Raw genomic sequence first — 20,339 nt, forward strand, 5'->3', positions numbered from 1 at the left:
GTATGCTAAAGATGAAGAGGCAGCGAAAGTATGTGAGGATATTGAATGGATAATTTAGTACGCACTGGGAGACGAAAAATCTAATAGTCACGGGGGATTAGAATGCAGTTGTAGGGGAAGGAATAAAAGAAAGGGTTATGGGAGAATATGGGATTGGTAGAAAGAGAAGAAAGACTGAGTTCTGCAATAAATTTCAGCTAGTAACAGCAAATACTCTGTTCAAGAATCACAAGAGGAGGAAGTATACATGGCAGTAAAATAACCAATGAGAGACGGAGCAAACAAGGTATATAGAAAAGCAGGTAGGCCATTCTGGCCCCAAGCGAGGAAAAAACTCCCAGACGCCCTTGCCCGCCTTGACGTCACGGAGAGGACGCTGCAGTGCTGTGCATTCAGTGGAACACGGAAGTGGTAGTGTACATCCAATAAAAGTAGTTTGTTTTGAGACAGTCATGAGCAAGGGTCACTGTAAATGTGCCGTGGCACATTGCATTAATACTGCTCGAACGACGACGGACATTATTTATCACGTTTTTCCCAAGGATGAGCACTTGCAACGTGACTGGATAGTTCGATGCAAACGCGAGGACAAAGTGAATGTGAAAACTCCACGTGTTCAGCTCATTTTCGGCCTGAAGATTATGAAAGGGATCTGAGAAATGAGCTTCTTGGGTTACCTTCAAGAAAGAAGTTATTACCAACAGCAATCCACTGCATAAACATTCCGAACTGGTATGAAGAAGAAATTGCGAAAAGCAGTGATGCAAACGAAAGGGTAAGATGTCTGCATATACATAACACTTTAAATAATTGAAACTGAAAAATTACCGTAATACAAACGAATTCACATAAATGCAACGCTTTTTGACGCATTACTATATTGCTTTACGGGAGTGCTTTTCCTCCTGGATATAACAGCTTCATTTGTCGTAGAAATAGCCGTTAGTATTACGTATTCTCGATATGTTAACTATTTAAAAGCTAGTATATAGTACAAATGACAAAATCAGCATATTTCGCGTAATTTGTTTAGATTTACTTCTGTAAGAGGGCTGGTTGGGTTGTTTTGGGGGAAGAGACCAAACAACGAGGTCATCGGTCTCAACGGATTAGGGAAGGACGGGGAAGGAAGTCGGCCGTGCCCTTTCAAAGAAACCATCCCGGCATTTGCCTGAAGCGATTTAGGAAAATCACGGAAAACCTAGATCAGGATGGCCGGACGCGGGATTGAACCGTCGTCCTCCCGAATGCGAGTCCAGTGTTACTTCTGTAAGAATAGCTGATACTGACGAGTTGACTTCGTAGTGTAGTGGTGCGGTTTCTGACTCCTGAGGTTATGGGATCGTATGCCTGCATTTCCTCTTAAATTTTTATTTTTACATTTTATAAAGTTAAGCTATTGCAGCCGCTTATGCCACTGATATTTAATCGCTTTTGTCAATTTATCTGATTTTTAGTGAGACATTAATGCAGTTGCATAGTACTTAGTAAAAAAATTTAGGAATAGTAGGCCTACTCGGTAAATAATTTTAGGAATAATAAAATTAAAATTAAATTCATTCCTTAGGGATCCGGAAGTCGTGCACAACTCTGTGGAGCAAGAAGTTTGCAATAGCGAGCTTTGACGACTTTATAAACTGTGTCACCGAAAAAAAAGATAGTCGACCGAACCACATGTACAGATTGCGTTCATGAACTCACTGAAGTAGTGAATAAGGATTTGGAAAATTAAGGAACTGAGGGCCGAGATCGAACTTTTACAAAAAACTGAATGCACAGAAAGAAGCGGCACCAAAAAAATGTGATGCAGCCTTACGAAGTAAAACGAACGATCTCCGACGTGTTCTTTCGTTGAAGTGGGCAGAAAAGTCATCTGACGAGAAAGAAAAAGTCAAATTGAAAAGTGTAAATAGTGTATTGTCAAAGTGTTTTACGCTGGCACAAATAAGATGCCTACTAAACGAGATTAAAAGGGTAAAGTGGAATTCAGACGACATTGCCCATGCATTAACTTTAAGAGCCCTGTCATACGAAATCGCACCCCAGACCATAACTCCAGGTGTAGGTCGAGTGTGTCTAGAACGCAGACAGGCTGGTTGCACGTTTTGAAAAGGAGAAATACGTTTACATCGACCTTAAGTTATGTGGTAGGAAGTCCTTTGTGAAAGTGTTTGTTAGGAAGTGTAGCTTCATTTGAAAGAAAAACGTGAACACAAACACACTAGAAAAGGATAGAAGCTTTTGAAAAGAAGAATGCTGGAGATCAGATGACTAGATTGATAAACTGATGAAGAGGTACTGAATTAAACTGGAGGGGACAAGAGCTTAATGACGAAACTTGACTGAAAGAAAGGATAATTTGATAGGACACTTCCTCGCGCATCAAAGTTAATGAAAAGATTAAAAAGAAGAAAATCGAAGAGTATGAGATATGGTTCTACCAGAAGGATGCACAAAATAAGAGATAAGAAATGCGGAGGTTCTGAGAGGAAAAGAATATTTGGGAAAAAAACTAGAAGAAGGGAGTACACCATAGAGTACACCATAGGATGTGCAAATAATTAGAAAATAACCATGGTATCAGAGGGAGCTGTAGAGGGCAAAAATTGTAAGGAATTGCAGAGCCGGGAAAATGTCTAACAAATAGTTCAGGATGTTGGATGTAAATGCTACTCTGAGATAAAGACAGTAGCAGAAGAAAGGCAATCATGACGGACTACACTAAGCAATCAGAAGATAGAAAAATATTGACTACATCAGGTTGCCTGTAATTTTAACAAACCTTCTTCACTAAAAAGATTGCCATTTTTGGCATCAGCACAAGTAGGTCGCACTAAAACCACTCAAAGTTTCTGTGGTAATGGCCGCCATCCGGTCAGCCATACTTTAAAACAAGCGCGCCGCCAGTGATGCCGCCGCGTTTCTTACAGCCGCCGCCGAAGCATACCACGAACGCTTACGCCGCTGCCAATGTTGTGCATTCATCCCCTCTAAGGAGCTATAGTGGCGGGTCTACTTAAGTTCAAACATCGACGCACAAAGCTCCCTTTTTGTGTATTTGCCATTTCATAACATTTACAGACTTTCATAGCGATCTGGGCTCATCATCTACGGAATAGTCATTGTATTGCAGACTGTCTGTACCCATATATATTTCAACATTCAAATCTACTGTTAGCAACTGATTCCGCAACTACAGCAAACAAGTTATGTGTTACTTTTACTGTTTGATATTAGATGTAGAATGAATTCTTTGTCCACGAACCGCATCTGTTCCTCATTCCTGAAGCCATTAAAGAACCACAAAGCGTGCAAATTTCCTCTTAAGAGACCGAACATCGATCAGCGTCAGCTTTCATTAATGTTGCAAATTCCGGATCAGCAGTTAAGACGAAGTACTGCGTCTAGTGGGTGTAATACTACTCTTACCATTGTAAAAGTGGTGGCGTATTTTTTTTTTTTTACCTTGAAGTACCGACGTACGCTATCTGATCAAAAGTATCCGAACACCCCCTAGTAATGCGGAATCGATGATTAGATGTCATGAGAAGTATAGAAGGAGGCAGGGAGTGTTGAGTTGTCAGTAGAGTAGCGTTGACAGCAGACTCGGTCAGGAGAGCTCAGGAACTTCGAACATGGACTGGTCATTGCATGCCACCAAAGTAGCTGATCCATCAGAGACATTTCAACCCTTCTACAGCTTCATTTAATTTCCTCATTGTGAGAGTAATGAAGGGCGATCTGTTTTAATTGTTAAAAACCACTCAATAGCCAAGATCGCACAAAATATTTTTTTTAATGCAAGACAACCGGTAACTTGTTCCTTGTACACCATTTTTTACCTCTGCGAACTTACATGTTGTACCTTGTTCGCCATTTAAAGTGGCTTTCCACTGTTTAGTATGTGTCCAGCGTATACAAACATATGTTCTATTGTGTACTGTATTTGTATCATATGACATGTACTTTTGAACAAGGTGCTGCGTGTTTTTAAATATTTTAGCGATGAAAAATGTTTATAATATGCTGAGTTTTATCCACTTGACATCTTGTACATGAGGTTCAGCGTAAAATGAACATGTTCCACGACCAAAAAAGTTTATTACCTGAAGATGACAGCTAAGACCGTTGAAACCGGCAGTCTTGAATAAAAAGCACTTTGCGCGATCTTGACTTTTGAATGGTTTTTAACCTTCTACAGCTGTCCACGTTGACAGTGGGTGATACGATTGTGAAGTTGAAACGCGAAGCAACAACTACAGCTAAACCAAGACTAGCTAGACCTCGTGTAGTGATGGAGAGGGACCGGCGAGAGATGCGGAAGGTGGTTCTAAAACATCGCACGAAACGTGTGGATGGAACCACTCGTGAGTGCCAAAGTGCAACCAGCAGTCCAGCTAGCACAATGAAAATACATAGGGAATTAAAAAGAGTGAGATAAATGGTCAAGCGGCTCCTCATAAGATACAAATATCTGTAGACAGTGTTAAGAGACGCTTGCGGTGGTGTCAAGAGGGACGCCGGTGGACAGTGGATGATTGGAAACGAATGATCTGGAATTGTAAACCACGCTACACAACGTGGAAGTTCCAGGGAAGGATTCGAGTTTGTCGAATGACTCTAGAACATTCTCTCTTTCCAAGCATTTATCCTGACTTGTGAGGTCTGCTGGTTAATTGGATGTGGCGTGTTAATGTTAAGGGGTGGCTGGATGCCCTTCCTGTCGCCACCCTGTACCACCCAAGAAGGAATTAGTGCTCCCCAACTGTCTGCATCTAGTGTAATCCACGGAAGAGCGCGAATGTGTTCAGATATCTGCGAGCCGTGTAGATGAGGCAGTACGTTGGGACCAGCCCAGTATTCACCTAGCAGGATGTGGAAAACCGCCTAAAAACCACATCCAGGCTGGCCGGTACACCGGCCCTCCTCGTTAATCCGCCGGGCGGACTCGATCCGGGGTCGGCGCGCCTACCCGAGTCCAGGTAGGAGCGCGTTAGCGCTCTCGGCTACTCTGGCAGGTGAATGACTAGAACGTTACCTGCCATCATATGTAGAGGCAAAATTGAATTGCGGAGGAGGTCGTGTTACGGCGTGGGAGAGATTTTCGTGGTTACAGTGTGGTCTCCTTAGTGCGCTTATGAAAACGCTAAATGCGTAAGGATAGAAACGCATTTCATACATTGTGTACTACGTACAATCCAGGAACGTTTTGGAAACGATGACTGTTCGTTACAGCATGACAATATACCCAATCATAAAGAAGCATCTGTGAACCAGCAGTCTGTAGATAATAACATTCCTGAAATGTTACTGGATATAGATGCCGCCTTTTAGGCAGCAAAACACTATTTTTTCATGACACCCAAACATGTTTCGGCACCTCTGTGTCATCATCAGTGAGTTTTGTTAATTGACAAACTGTAAAATATGAACATACTTTAGGCTATAACTGTAAAAAGTAAACATATTTTAGGCTGTAACAATATGTTCACTTTTTATAGTTTTTTTGCAAACAAAACTCACTGATGATGACGACATGGAGTTGCGAAACGTGTTTTGGTAACAAGGAAAAAAAAAACAATGTTTCACGTAAAAGGCGGAACCTATATCTAATAATTTTAACTGCAACCACGGACAAAAAACAAGAGCCACAAATCTAAAAGATACATGCTTCTGGCATTCAGACAGGGGCGCTGGCCTCGTATAGAATCCGCATGGCGAGTTAACGTGGAGGGCCGATGTGTCAGCCAACCTGGATGTGGGTTTTAGGCGGTTTTCCACATCCCGTTAGGTAAATACCGGCCTGATTCCCACATCGCCCCTCAATTACACGATGCGCAAACATTTAGAAAACGTTTGCACACTTTAACCTGAGAAAACACCACATGCACAGAGGAGCGAAAGAAGGTATTATAACTGGTTGAATTCAGTTGTTAAAATAAAGAATAAGTACAGCTCTATAATCATGCTATCGAGTGTCTTGAATAAAAAGAAGCACTTCTATTTTTTGGTTTATGTAGAATGGAGACAAAAAATCATAAAACAAATTACCAGCCAAAATGTGTAAAATAAACATAGATGATTAGATACAGCAAAAAGGTACAAAGGAATTCGTTCATATGGAGACAAGGCATACACAATCTGCTCAAAAGTATTCAGGTACCTATTTGTGGACATCAGTAATGTGTCCACCGTTAGCCTTTATGGCAGCTTGAACTCTCTGCTGGGGACACTTTTGGCGAGGTGTCTGGAGGTCTGTAGAGGAATGGCAGTCCATTGTTCTTAAAAATCCGAAACCAGAATAGGTAGTGATGCTGGATGCTGGGGTCTGGAGCGAAGTCGACGCTCTAACTCATCCCAGTGGTGTTCCATTTGGTTGAGGTCAGGCCTCCAGATAAGCCAGTCCAGTTCAGGAATATTCACGTTTCTTTTTGAATTTATGTCCACATATGACGGAAGAAACGTGAGCACAGTCCATCAACAAGACGCGAGGGCGGGTGAGTGTCTTCACTTGCTCTGGAGAAATCATTTACCCGTTACCGTCGCAGCTTCGGGATGCTATGGAATCCAGACCAGAAGAGCTTCGTACGACAATGGTCTGACGACTAAACAAATGAAGCATGTTATAAAATCTATTATTCACGTACTTACCTCTCTCTATATCTCGATCTGTCAAGTGCAGAGTTGTCCTGAGTTATACTGAGATTGTAAAGAAGAGTTCTGTTTAACTGATGTTACGAAATTTTGAGAGAAACGTTAAAACACAGAAGAATGATCGAAAACGTGGTTACGTAATTTCATTGCTAGTCATTAGAGAATACGAATTCCGTTACAACTCTCGATTCGCTGCAGTTGGATCTAAGTCCGATAGAATAACTGAGAGCAGTGCACTGCAGGAGCACAACAAGAATCGACAAAAAGGCTACCGCAAGAAGATATTCGAGGTAAGTGACTTTTCTACTAAAGTCAAGGTGACAGATCGCTTCATGGAATAGGTATCATCATTAATGCTACCTACAGCCCGAACGAGATGGTACCATTGCTACTGATTCTAGATCGCACAGAGGCTTTTAAACTACCTTTCTTCCCGCGCTCCATACTTGACTACAATGAGAAGTACCCCATGCCACGCACTTCACAGTGGTTTTAAGAGTATAGATGTAGATATAGATATAGTCATGTCACGTCCGAATTCCTTTCACTATTGCTGAAGAAAAATTACTATGGAGAGCTAGGCAATTACGTTAGGTTGTCGCTGTGCATCAGAATGTAGCATGCGTCAGATTCTAATTAAAACCACTCCCTCGGCTACGCACGTGTCACTCGAGCTCTGTGCATTCTATCCTGGAAGTCCTCCGCGTATTTTGTATTCCATTCTTACGTAGTGCCGTCTTTGTTACGAAAGCAGATGGCGTAGTTTGCGTATCGTTTTCCCTCGCAGACTAATTCCTTTAGTTTGTCGTAGTATACTTAGTGTCTGTGCCGGGATTACAAATTGTAGTTGATGATTTTACAGCAGTTTCTGGTCGATTGCCTTACTTCTGCAAGCTACGTAAGGGATATACAAATAGTAATAGACGTCTCGTTTGGCCAAGAAATCAAATTGAATCAACTTTTAAAAAATAGCGCCGAACGACTCCATTCGCTGTCCACATAGCCACAGATATATGTAACTCGGCTGCTCATTAGCGTATAAATACAGAGTATTTGAAAAAGGTTCATCCGATCTCACAAGACTACGTACTCTACGCGAATGGAGAGAGAAACTCGGTGCGAAATTTAACTTAAGAGTAGGAACTAAAACTTTACTTGGCACCAATTGTAAGTTGCCGGTCTACGTGGTTACCGATAGAGGAGTCTCTCTGGTGCAGTGAATTCCCTCATTTACAGGAGTCATGTACCTGGACATGCTGAAGAACCGGATTTTTCCACAGATGTGAGCACATGCTGAAAATTTCCTTTTCCAAAAGGACGGAGCACCACTGTATTGCGGGGGTGGGCGTGGGGGGAAGAGGAGGAGTTTTTAGGTTTCGGTGCCTCAGTCGGTAAAACTTTTTGGCTTGAGAGCCAAAATTGATATTACAGGGCTACATCTCGCGTCAAATGGGACGGGGGGGGGGGGGGGGGGGCGCTAAAGTGGCCACTCAAAGAGAAATTCAATAGTCACCAAACCACGGTTATTGATAGTATCACCACTTACACATTTTGAATCTACATATTAAAAGGTATTACACCCAATATTTTTAAGTGAAAAAGAAAATTATATATTGGGACTACATGCACTTTTCTTGAAGTCTTACATAGTGATCAATTTTCCGCACCTAAGCAGGTCCTGTGGCCAGTACCATCGCAACATGATTGCATTTTTGTGTTTCTGATTTTCTAGGCGTCTTGACGTCCTAGAACAAATATCTGAGAGAATATCAAGCGGCTACTGCAGACCGTTTACAACCGGAGTTTTGTACGTATTAGACCAACAGAGACGGTTTTGGATAATACAACTTAATTCAAAACTGGCAGAATAGCGAATGATAACTTTGTATATAGAAAGGTTCCGATGTCAGTTTTGTCTCTTATACAATATTATGCGTGCTTGTTTGGAAGTAACTGACTCTTATTGGGGTGAACATCTTGGCCACTTTACCTGACAAGTAGTATGGGAATTTTTCCCGATAGGATGCCATGTCGGCATTAGTGATCCACAGAAGAAACCATCAAGCTGAAATAAACATCTGTAGGCTAAAAGACGTCGTTTAAACATTTTTACTGTAAAAAAGTTTTCCTCCTCATAGAATTGGGACAATAAGAACAATATAAATGAGGTATCTTACATCAGACGACTCGAAAACAATAAAGTTTTTACTAAAAAATAACGGAGCAAACTTCCTCTGTCAGTCTCACTGACTATGAAGGCGATGTATGATTAGATTAGATTACATTAGTACTTGTTCCATAGATCATGAATACGACACTTCGTAATGATGTGGAACGTGTCAGGTTAATAAAAGGTGTCTATACAAGATATTACATTAGACAAAATATTACATGACACTCAATAATTTTTTTTTTTTGTGGAGGTTGGGAAATTACCCACTTACTATATCCAAAAATTCATCTAATGAGTAGAAGGAGTTGCCATTAAGAAATTCTTTTAATTTCCTTTTAAATGCTATATGGCTATCTGTCAGACTTTTGATGCTATTAGGTAAGGGACCAAAGACTTTTGTGGCAGCATAATTTATCCCCTTCTGAGCCAAAGTTAGATTTAACCTTGAGTAGTGAAGATCATCCTTTCTTCTAGTGTTGTAGCCATGTACACTGCTATTACTTTTGAATTCGTTCAGATTGTTAATAACAAATTTCATAAGTGAATGTATATATTGTGAGGCTACAGTCAAGATTTCTAGCTCTTTAAATAAGTGTCTGCAGGATGATCTTGGATGAGCTCCAGCAATTATTCTGATTACACGGTTTTGTACAATGAACACTCTTTTACTCAATGATGAGTTACCCCAGAATATGATGCCATACGAAAGCAGAGAATGAAAATAGGCATGGTAAGCTAATTTACTCAGATGTATATCGCCAAAATTTGCAATGACCCTAATAGCATAAGTAGCTGAACTCAAACGTTTCAGCAGATCCTCAGTGTGTTTTTTCTAGTTCAACCCCTCATCAATGCATACACCTAGAAACTTTGAATATTCTACCTTAGCTACCGATTTCTGATCGAAATCTATATTTATTAATGGGGTCATTCCATTTACTGTGTGGAACTGTATATATTGTGTTTTGTCAAAGTTTAATGAGAGCCCATTTGCACAGAACCACTTAATGATTTTCTGAAAAACATCGTTTACAATTTCACCAGTTAATTCTTGTCTGTCGGGTGTGATAGCTATACTTGTATCATCGGCAAAAAGTACCAACTTTGCATCTTCGTGAATATAGAATGGCAAGTCATTAATATATATTAAGAACAGCAGAGGACCCAAGACCGAACCTTGCGGCACCCCATTCTTGATTGTTTCCCAGTTTGAGAAATCATCAGTTTTTTGCATATTATGTGAACTGTTTATTTCAACTTTCTGCATTCTTCCAGTTAGGTATGATTTAAACCATTTGAGCACTGTCCCATTCATACCACAGTACTTGAGCTTATCTAGAAGTATTCCATGATTTACATAATCGAAAGCCTTTGATAGATCACAAAAAATCCCAACGGGTGACTTTCGTTTACTCAGAGCATTTAATATTTCATTAGTGAAGGTATATATAGCATTTTCCGTTGAAAAACCCTTCTGGAAACCAAACTGACATTTTGTTAAAACTTTATTTTTACAAAGGTGTGAAGCTACTCTACAATACATTACTTTATCAAGAATTTTAGATAACGCAGTCAGAAGAGAGATTGGGCGGTAGTTGTTGACATCAGACGTATCCCCTTTTTGAGAAGTGGTATAACAATGGCATATCTCAGTCTATCTGGGAAAATACCCTGCTTCAGAGAGCTATTACATATGTGGCTAAGAATCCCACTTATTTCTTGGGAACAAGCTGTTATTATCCTGCTGGAAATGCCATCAATCCCATGTGAGCTTTTATTCTTGAGAGAGTTTGTTATCTTCCTAACTTTGGATGGAGAGGTGGGTGGAATTTCAATTGTTAGAACAATAGGCCAGTACTTGGCAGGCAGCAGCGCTGTTTAGGGCAAAAAACATGCAGTGGCCATTCTCCCGCCATGGCCACTTCACCACACCTTCAATCCACCGGGCTCACTGTTTATTGGCAACCTACATAAATTAACATGTTATATTAATTAATAACAGTAACTGCAATATGGGATACGATCACAAATGTTTAATAAATGTTTTGAATGTCATTTTTCTATTACTCATTGCATTGTATTACAGCAGCCTTAATTTGGTTGCACATTACTTGTTACAAACACGTACCACATTTGAAGATGACTGTCTCTATGATGCGCATTCACTAATCCGTGCTACTTTCGTCTGGCATTCATACCATAGCACGTGATCAGTGCCGGTTGCGCAGGCTCGTGACAGGAAGACAAACAATAAAATATTCCCCCTCTCACTCTTCCTTTTTATTTGGCCTTTCGAGTAGTAACTCCATTTAGCCGTCAATAACACACAGTTACAGTGTACATACAATTGAATAAAAGAATACAGAAATCCATATTTACAAGTAAAGAAAACTCTAATCGTCACAGCTGTGTCCACTATATTTTCGCAATTAGATTCAAAGGTAGTTAAAATTGTATTGAGTTACTGTTCACACAATTCCTGAAATATCTTCAGAAACAAGACAGAGAAATAGAATATGGATACTATTAAAACCTGCAGCTTGTGCCCAGTACTCTTAAGGAACTTGACAATCTCTTTATAAAGGCGAATGTCTTTGGCAAACAAAAGAGAAGTAGCCGATTGAGGAAGGTGGTATCCCATACTGAGCAATGTCTTCAGAATGTCCAACCGTTCGCAATGAAATTTGGGGCACATAAACAAGATGTGGCTGACATCAGCTTCGTACTCAGGATCACATTCACATGCCGGTGAAGCGTAAACGTTGATCCGATGTAGACGCTGAAGGAAAGAGACGTGACTGAGGCGAAGTCATATTATAAGTAGAAACCGTGGATAGGTCCAAATGTATCCTCATGAACCACGGCTGTGAAGGAATCCGAGGTTTGAGCACTGCGTAATAACCGCCTTTCGTTTGTTAGGAAACGTTCCACATCTCTTGCCATTGTTGGTTTGTGTGACCCTTGACCTCATTTAAGTAGTCTAAGATAATTTCAGATCCAGGAAAGTGCCTATAGATGTCGCTTGCTTGGATAAATCATCAACTTACTCATTATATAGGATACCTGCATGGGAAGGCACCCACAGCAAATGGATTATTCGTCTCATCCGTGTGCTGCGAATATATTCCGAAACCACGTCCAAGATATAGCGGTTAGTTGTTTTGTTCCATCTCCGGTGTTGAATATTTTGAAGGACGATTTGAGAGTCAGACACAATTAATACGAGGGTAATCCAAAAATTAAGGTCTCCTATTTTTTTTTATACGTACATATACCTGTTTGTTTCTACAATGGTTTACATCAGTTTACAGCTTGAACATTTAGTTTTTTCCGACAGAATCACCATTTCTGTCGTATTTTTGTAGACGCTGTGGCAGTTTTTGTATGCCCATGTCATACCAGCTCGCCGCCATGCTGTTCAGAAAGTTATGGAGCTCTTCTTTCTACTCGTCGTCGGAGCTGATTTCCTGGAATCACAATTAACGCTGACAGGTACTGTGAGACTCTGAAAAAACTCAAACTGGCAAGTCAGGCCGCGCAGGATTAGCCGCGCGGTCTGGGGCGCTGCAGTCATGGACTGTGCGGCTGGTTCCGGCGGAGGTTTGAGTCCTCCTTCGGGCATGGTTGTGTGTGTTTGTCCTTAGGATAATTTAGGTGAAGTAGTGTGTAAGCTTAGGGACTGATGACCTTAGCAGTTAAGTCCCATAAGATTTCACACACATTAGATTTTTTTTTTTTTTTTTTTTTTTTTTTTTTTTTTTTTTTTTTTACAGTTCAGAACCGGAGAAGAGGAATGTTGAGCAAGGGCGTACACATTCTACATGACAACGCTCGCCCACACATCGCTCGGCAAACCGTTGCTCTCCTGCAACAGTTTCAATGGAACATAATCACCCACCCACCCTATGGACCTGAATTGGCGCCCAGTGACTATCACCTGTTCCCTAGGTTAAAAGAACATTTGGCCGGAAAGCGATTCAACCAGGAGAAAGAAGAGGTTCGTAACTTTCTGAACAGCATGGCGGCGAGCTGCTATGACAAGGGCATAGAAAAACTGCCACAGCGTCAACAAAAATGCATCGACAGAAATGGTGATTATGTCGAAAAATAACTAAATGTTCAAGTTGTAAACTGATGTAAACCATTGTAGAAACAAACAGGTATATGTACTTATAAAAAATAGGAGACCTTACTTTTGGGATTTCTCTCGTATACTGGGGAAGAAGGTAGAACAGACAAACTTAAAAACTTCCAGAAGCGCCACTGTCTCCACCGTAAATACAGGAGTGCTTGGGGGCAGTTTGTAGGCTTTCCGGATCTGAATATGAGGGCAGAGAAGTGCACATTCAGTATGCTCTTAATGCGGAATTTTGGATCCACCGGGATATACACAGAGGAAACCAGCCCACTGAGCTTCAAAGAGATCACTGAATCCACTATTGACAGTTGAAGAGGAATAGACATCTCTAAAAAGGGCCATCACAGAAGTTGGGAAGGAAAACATAGGTACAAAGAAGGTAGCTACGAAGAAACCTTGGGTAACAGAAGAAATACTTCAGTTGATTGATGAAAGGAGGAAGTACAAACATGTTCCGGGAAAATCAGGAATACAGAAATACAAGTCGCTGAGGAATGAAATAAATAGGAAGTGCAGGGAAGCTAAGACGAAATGGCTACAGGAAAAATGTGAAGACATCGAAAAAGATATGATTGTCGGAAGGACAGACTCAGCATACAGGAAAGTCAAAACAACCTTTGGTGACATTAAAAGCAACGGTGGTAACGTTAAGAGTGCAACGGGAATTCCACTGTTAAATGCAGAGGAGAGAGCAGATAGGTGGAAAGAATACATTGAAAGCCTCTATGAGGGTGAAGATTTGTCTGATGTGACAGAAAAAGAAACAGGAGTCGATTTAGAAGAGATAGGGGATCCAGTATTAGAATCGGAATTTGAAAGAGCTTTGGAGGACCTACGGTCAAATAAGGCAGAAGGGATAGATAACATTCCATCAGAATTTCTAAAATCATTGGGGGAAGTGGCAACAAAACGACTATTCACGTTGGTGTGTAGAATATATGAGTCTGGCGACATACCATCTGACTTTCGGGAAAGCATCATCCACACAATTTCGAAGATGGCAAGAGCTGACAAGTGCGAGAGTTATCACACAATCAGCTTAGCAGCTCATGCATCGAAGCTGCTTACATGAATAATATACAGAAGAATGGAAAAGAAAATTCCTAATGCGCTAGGTGACGATCAGTTTGGCTTTAGGAAAAGTAAAGGGACGAGAGAGGCAATTCTGACGTTACGGCTAATAATGGAAGCAAGGCTAAAGAAAAATCAAGACATTTTCGTAGGATTTGTCGACCTGGAAAAAGCGTTCGACAATATAAAATGGTGCAAGCTGTTCGAGATTCTGAAAAAAGTAGGGGTAAGGTATAGGGAGAGACGGGTCATATACAATATGTACAACAACCAAGAGGGAATAATAAGAGTGGACGATCAAGAACGAAGTGCTCGTATTAAGAAGGGTGTAAGACAAGGCTGTAGCCTTTCGCCCCAACTCTTCAATCTGTACATCGAGGAAGCAATGATGGAAATAAAAGAAAGGTTCAGGAGTGGAATTAAAATACAAGGTGAAAGGATATCAACGATACGATTCGCTGATGACTTTGCTATCCTGAGTGAAAGTGAAGAAGCATTAAATGATCTGCTGAACGGAATGAACAGTCTAATGAGTACACAGTATGGTTTGAGAGTAAATCGGAGAAAGACGAAGGTAATGAGAAGTAGTAGAAATGAGAACAGCGAGAAACTTAACATCAGGATTGATGGTCACGAAGTCAATGAAGTTAGGGAATTCTGCTACCTAGGCAGTAAAATAACCAATGACGGACGGAGCAAGGTGGAGAGGACATCAAAAGCAGACTCGTTATGGCAAAAAAGGCATTTCTGGCCAAGAGAAGTCTACTAATATCAAATACCGGCCTTAATTTGAGGAAGAAATTTCTGAGGATGTACGTCTGGAGTACAGCATTGTATGGTAGTGAAACATGGACTGTGGGAAAACCGGAACAGAAGAGAATCGAAGCATTTGAGATGTGGTGCTATAGACGAATGTTGAAAATTAGGTGGACTGATAAGGTAAGGAATGAGGAGGTTCTATGCAGAATCGGAGAGGAAAGGAATATGTGGAAAACACTGATAAGGAGAAGGGACAGGATGATAGGACATCTGCTAAGACATGAGGGAATGACTTCCATGGTACTAGAGGGAGCTGTAGAGGGCAAAAAATGTAGAGGAAGACAGAGATTGGAATACGTCAAGCAAATAATTGAGGACGTAGGTTGCAAGTGCTACTCTGAGATGAAGAGGTTAGCACAGGAAAGGAATTCATGACAAAAAAAAAATTAAAAGAATAGGCCGGAATTTGACAGCTGTAGTCAAAAAGAGGGAAATGTGATCATCGTACAGAACGTATGAGAGGTGACCAAGTGTCAAATCTGATACAAACCGCCGGAGCTTTATTCCTTCTGTAGGAGGCAATCCATAGACCGTAAATGCGTTCTCTATTTGGGTAGACAGAACTGCCCATAACGGTCATGCCTTGAATGTAGAATTTATTCGATAACATTTGGCGTCTAATGTTTAAGAGCATCTTCTCTGCTTCCATTAGAAGAGTGTTGGTGGGCATCAATCACAAGGCTCCAAGACTGGTACGAATTTCTCTGTACTGAAGAGTATCTAGGTTCTATTAATTCCGCAGTGGCCGCGCTACATTTCGCTCTGTCTCTGACATATGAGGCAAACTGTACTTAGCTCACAGCCTAATTCACCAACGTCAATTAAAATTAAGCACATATTAAAATATTACTGTCTCTGAGAGATTTTTGTTTGTCAGTGAGCAAGAAAACTACATTCTTAAGAAGCTGTTAACGTTAGTTAACGTTTCTGGATTCGCCTGTTAGTTGCTTGACGCATATTATTATGAGGACCGCGGGTCGCACAGATATTTGATTTGGGTCGCTGTTTGACGACCCCTGTCTTATACGATCACTTGATCGTCTGTCTGTCCGTCAAGACCCCTTCTTGTAAGGAACAGATGGACGTATCAAGATGAAATTTATGTCGCATACTAAAGGCTAAGATCCCTTGGCGGTATGAAAAACTTAAGCTTCTAGGACCATGCAATCAAAAGATACGGCCGTTTGTCACATATTTTCATACCCGGAAGCTCATTCATCAAAACCCATGGGGCACTTCCCACTTCCCCACGAAATTTATTTGAAGTAGAAAGGTTCCGGAGTACAAGTAAAGAAAAACACACTAGCAGAGAAACCCGGCGTTGCCGAGTTATTTATTAGTAGTTGTGTGTCCACGTCAGTAGCACGCACTACGGTCGCAGGTTCGAATCGTGCCTCGGGCATGGATGTGTGTGATGTCCTTAGCTTTAACTAGTTCTAAGTTCTAGGGGACTAATTGTGGGGCGGCGGGTGGAATTTTTTACTGTTGTATAAATGTGTTTGTTTTTCCCGGCCGATGCACCATATGTGGGGCGGTGGGTGGAATTTTATGATTGCTGTATATATAAATATGTTTGAATGTAGAAACACTGCATTTCCCGGCCGATTAACCATATGTGCGGCGGCGGGTGGAATTATTGTGGTTAAATGTTCCTTTTATTTATGCTGTCTTTTGCCGTTCTCAACACTGGCTTTCTAACTACAATATTGGCAACCAGAAAGTGATTAGCAAAACGTGAAGCCTGCAATTAGAATTCCTAGTGCCCACTTCATCTGAGAAACACACCTATAGCTGCAGCTTATAGCTCTGAGGAATTCGGAGATTGTCTGGGATTCATAATCAAAAACGATTTTCTAAAATAGTTGAGTGTATTCTGAAAGTCACAGATGAAAGAAAAAAAAAAGAATCCACACAATCTGACTAACAGAGCAGAGTCTAATGCGCTGATGCCACTATAACTGTCCAAATTAAATATTTAAATGAATGCTCGCCATAATTTGATGATAATGTTCATCAAACGCCACGCTAAATAATGGTAGAATGTCTGTCCCGCGGCGGCACGTGAAAATACGACATACGCAAACTGAAGATCGATAATTAAAGTCATCCCAGAATTAACACTTCACTCGAAAATGATTTCATGCTTACGCGTATCCCGAGTAACTTAATACGGCATCCGAGGCTATATGTAGCAATGACACCGACGCGACGCGATTCCCGACACAGATGGCGTGCTATTCAGCGTCTGGAGAGAACTGGGGCCTTGCTTCCTCGCGCAGCGTTCTTATATATAAAGCCGCGGTGCGGACGGCTAAGGGAACGCCTGATCAAATCGGCTCTCCCGACTAGCCGCTGGGCTAGTAATGCACCACATTAAGTTATTGAATAAATCATAGCTTCTTTTGCTGATGGCCGATGAAGTTCTCAATTTAAATGTTCGTTCAACACACAGGTAAGTAATCATAATAAAAGTTTGACGTGGCTAAGTTAAATATTTTGGGCGAGAGAATTAATTTAATTACACTGCACGCAGTAGACGAGCTCTGCACTGGCCCTTTGGAGATACGCTATCGCTATAGTTTTATAGTTATTCAAATGAAACTTCTCACATCTTTATGGTTATAGCGGATCTCCATTCTACTTAAATATAAACATCCTAGCCTTATTTATTAGCCTACTTAATCTATCTTGCTTCCTTAATTTTTAATACAAAACCCAGAAAATCATGAATTTCAACTAAAATCTTAATTTGTGAGATCCAGAGTACTGTTTCTATTAAATAATTATGAAAAAGGAATCTAAATATAAATTTTTAATTCTCTAGCTCTTTTCTGTTGCGCCAATGATTTTTACAGAAAAAGTCCAAATTTCGAAAATGGTTAAAGTTATCGAACTGATATTCAACACATATTAATTTAGTATTACTCCTGACATGCTAGAAACATTTTAGGTTATTTACTTAATTTTTAAAGTATTGCGCAACATTCATGACGTCAGAGCTAGTTACAGCGGACTAGGCTGGCACACAATGGAAAGACTGATGAGAATTTTCTACAGCGTGAGTAGGCTGCTTCCCTACATAATGACCTCAGACGTTGGGCCCCATAATGCTCAGAGCCATTTGAGCCAGTAGCACGCAGTGTCCGGACTGGTGCTTAATGTTTATGACGTCATATATCCTGAACTATGTGTCACACAATGATACAATACTGTAGTTACATTAGTCACTATTAGTTCTCTAACAATGAATTCATTTAATATCCATGTTTCACAGCCATCGGTTATTACTGGCAGTATACAATAGTCAAAAACTGTGTTCTACAGCTCAGCCGACATTTTAGACTTCATAGTTGGAGAGTATCTTTCATAAACTTGCCACCCTAATATAATACGTAGAAACATTTCTGGTTTTAGGTCTCCTTTCATATTTACAAGTTGACCCAGATAGATATACTGTGTGAGCCCTTGCAGTTGCGTACTTCTACATCTACATGTAGATAGAATCCCGTAAGCCAGCGTACTGTGCCTGGGAGGAGGGCATCTTGTACCACTGCTAGTCATTTCCTTTTCTGTTCCACTCGCAAATAGGGTGAGGCAAAAACCACTGTCTAAATACTTCAGTAAGAGCCCCAATTTCTCGCATTTCATCTTCATAGTCTTTACACGAAATGTACGTTGGTACCATTAGAATTGTTCTGCAATCGGCCTCAAATGCCGGTCCTCTAAATTTGAGCAATAGTGCCTTGCGGAATGAGCATCGCCTTCCCTCAGAGATTCCCATTTGAGTACATGAAGCATCTCCGTAATACTTGTGTATCGTAACAAATCTAGCAGCACGCCTGTGAAATTCTTCGATGTCTTCTTTTAATCTGACGTGGTTGCGATCCCAAAAACTCGAACAGACTCAAGAATGGGTCGTACTAGCGCTCTATGCGTCTCCTTTATAGGTGAGCTACATTTTCCCAAAATTCTTCCAATAAAACGGAGTGGAGAGTTCGCCTTGCTTGTTGCCAACCTGGCGTGCTGATTCCATTTCATATCGCTTTGAAACGTTACTGCTAGATGTTTAATCGAAGAGACTGTGTCAAGCTGCACCCTACTAACGCCGTATTCGAAGGTTACAGGTTGTTTTTCCTACAAATCCACATTAACTGACATTTTTCTCGATTTAGAGCAATCTGCTATTCATTACACCGAGCAGAAATTTTGTCTAAGGCATCCTGCATATTTATACAGCCACTCAATGACGACACCTTCCCCTACACCACAGCATCATCAGCAAACAGCTGTAAATTGCTGCTCACCCTGCCCGTCAGGTCATTATACGAATAGAGAATAAAAGCGGTCCTGTCACACTTTCCTGGGACACTCCTAACGATATCTTTGCCTCACACGAACACTCGTCGTCGAGGACAACGTACTGGCTTCTATTACTTAACTAGTATCCGAGCCACTCACATATCTGGGAACCCAAACTACATACTCGGACTTTCGTCAGCAGTCTGCAGTGAGACACCGAGACAAATGCTTGACGGAAATCTAGAAATGTGGAGTCTGCCTATTTAACTCCAACCACGGTTTTTTAGGTTATCAAGAGAGCGATGTTTTCTAAATCCGTGCTGATTTGTGGAGAGAAGCTTTTCTGTCTCAAGGAAATTTGTTCTATTCGAACTCAGAATGTATTCACGAATTCTGCAGCAAACCGATATTAAGGTTATCGGTCTGTAATTATGCGAGTCGGTTCTTTTACATTTCTTATATACAGGAGTCACCTGCGCTTTTTTCGAGTCGCTTGGGACTTCTCGCTGGGCGAGAGATACGTGATAAGTGCAGGCTAAGAAAGGGGCCAATGCCCCTTTGTAAAACCGAACAGAAATTCCATATGGACACGCTGAATTATTTGTTTTCAACTCTTTCAGTTGCTTCTCTACTCCAGGGACGCCATGCAGCGCTCTAGAATGAAGTGATAATTAAAACAAGACCCTACGCTGCCGACAGGCGTTGATATGCACCAACAGGGACATTTGAAAATGTGTGCCCCGACCGGGACTCGAACCCGGGATGTCCTGCTTACATGGCAGACGCTCCATCCATCTGAGCCACCGAGGGCACAGCGAAGGGCGACTGCAGGGACTTATCCCTTGCACGCTCCCCGTGAGATCCACATTCCCAACTTAATGTCCACACACTACATTCGTAGTGCCCCTGTCCATTGCACTCATTACTCGCGGCACATAATCTTAGCGAGTCCCGTAAGAGTTCGGACAATACGTGTGCATCCGCACAAAAGAAAAAGGTCAATGTCCGAAAGAACAGATACCATCTTTGTATAGTTAGGCTAACCGGCCATTGACCTTCTTCTTCTGTACGGATGCACACGTATTGTCCGAACTCTTACGGAACTCGGTAAGATTGTCTGCCGCGAGTAATGAGTGTAATGGGCAGGGGCACTACGAATGTAGTGTGTGGACATTAAGTTGGGAA

The 20,339-nt window shown here is 41.2% G+C and overlaps 1 protein-coding gene across 1 annotated transcript in view; it reads right to left on the reverse strand.

The window, feature by feature from the left end:
- LOC126238277 (putative carbonic anhydrase 3) overlaps window positions 1-20,339 on the reverse strand; it is a 532,151-nt gene that overhangs the window by 106,085 nt on the left and 405,727 nt on the right. The window lies entirely within an intron of this gene.

Source organism: Schistocerca nitens, chromosome 1 (genome assembly GCF_023898315.1).
Source record: "Schistocerca nitens isolate TAMUIC-IGC-003100 chromosome 1, iqSchNite1.1, whole genome shotgun sequence".
Taxonomy (NCBI): Eukaryota; Metazoa; Arthropoda; class Insecta; order Orthoptera; family Acrididae; genus Schistocerca; species Schistocerca nitens.